This window comes from Myotis brandtii, unplaced genomic scaffold (genome assembly GCF_000412655.1).
Source record: "Myotis brandtii unplaced genomic scaffold, ASM41265v1 scaffold12, whole genome shotgun sequence".
Lineage (NCBI taxonomy): Eukaryota > Metazoa > Chordata > Mammalia > Chiroptera > Vespertilionidae > Myotis > Myotis brandtii.
In genome coordinates this window covers 365,311-367,155 of record NW_005354173.1, presented here as the reverse complement: position 1 = coordinate 367,155, position 1,845 = coordinate 365,311, and positions in this window count along the sequence as shown.

Genomic DNA, 1,845 nt, shown 5'->3' with positions numbered 1-1,845 from the left:
TTGTGGTTATTTGTAATTAATAACAATAACTGTTAAAAAGAAAAAAAAAAACAAAGCAAAAAGAAAATAGAAAGAGTAAGACAACATTAGATGGTGTGATATTCAGGAAGGTTATTCAAGGAAACTGGCCCAAATCAAGGGTGGCACACAGTGGCACTGTGTTTGTTGACAGGAAGTATTTCTCCATTTGTTATTGGTGTTGCTGATGATGTCTTCCATAGAGCAGGGCATTCAGAAGCTGGCCATGAGAGTATATGGGGATATATGACAGCAGAGAATATATGCAAATAGAAAGAGGAAAGAAAGGCTGGAATGTGCTTGCTTTATTCAAGGATTGTCAAGAAAGCCAATGTGGCTAAAACTGAGTTAGAAAGGTGAAGAGTGGGTAGGAAAAGATTTCAGAAAATAAACCAGGGTCCAGATAATGTAGGGTCTTGTAGACTGAAGTTTCTGCAAAGGACCAGAGTTCTATTTCTTTGTAAAAGTGATGAGAATTTATGAAAAATTTTGATCAGGAAGTAAACATTGTATAATTAAGGTTTTGAAATTCTTGTTTTTTTTCTTTTTTGAGAATCTCTATTTTGTCCCTAGGAATAATTTTCATGCTGGATGGAAAATTGGCCTATCCTATTCTCTGGGTCTTTAGTCACACATGATTCTCTTTTTAAAGCCCCACCACCATCGCTGGAAAAAAAAGTGTGTAGAAAATAATGCTGATCCTGTGAAGAAAACAGCAGTATTTGCAGTTGCTTGGTTCAAATCTGTCAAACTCATTTCACACATTAACAGGCTCTCTAATTGGGTTGATTCACAAATTCCTAAGACCAAGGGGAAAGTGGTGATCCTCTGAATAGCACCTGTCAGTACATATTCAAAAGGAATGTAGGGAGAACAATAACTAGTCAACTATTCCTAATTACTAATGGCTGATGGGGCAAAAGCCTGGTGATCTTGAATCAACACTCATTTCTGGTGATTTAAATTGAAAATGACATCAAAATTTTAATTACAATCAAAGTTAAAACCAAAGGACAGCCAGTAAAACTGGAGCATCCCTTAGGCGATTAAAGACTGCTTCCTGATTTATTAAATTTAACTGAGAAATTAGCCAAAGCATTTTGTTGTCTTGTCTTTTCCATTACCCATAGCTCATGTTACAAGGAATGTTAAGTTTTCATTAACTCTTCTGACTCTCTAGCAATACCAACAAAGCAAGACTGTGGATAGTTATAAAGATTTGAGAACAGGTTCTTGATTTTCTCAAAGTTGGCTGGTTTATGTTCTTTAATCCGAGATTACTAGTACCATTACCATGAGTATATAGAAGCCACATAGATCCAGGATTATGTCAAACCAGTGTTTTAAAATTAATATATGTACATTATGCAAAGTTCTATTGATTTTTGTGAATATTTTAGTATACATTTTTTTTTATTTTTAATGCTGTCACTGATACCTCAACTGATTCTAAGAGATCATACAACTGAAAGTATCATGAAGCATAATTTTTTTTCTGTATTTCATTGACTGGATATTTTCATCCATCATTATGAAAATGACAATAGAAAAATTACACTAGAGGCTTACGTTTTTGAAGAATAAAGTGACTATTATGAAAAAATTCACCTATAAAGTTTAAAAAATTTTGAAATGTATTTAACCCATTTGTAAATTTTTTTGAATAATTTATTATATAATCTGTGAATAAGCTATTGTAGTAGAAGCTTGATGTACCATTTGATTTTAGGGGAAAAAAACTACAATTAGAAATTCAATTTGAATGGGCTTTGTCATTGATTTATTTGCTATTGTGATTATGCAGTTGCTTACTCTATTAGACATATA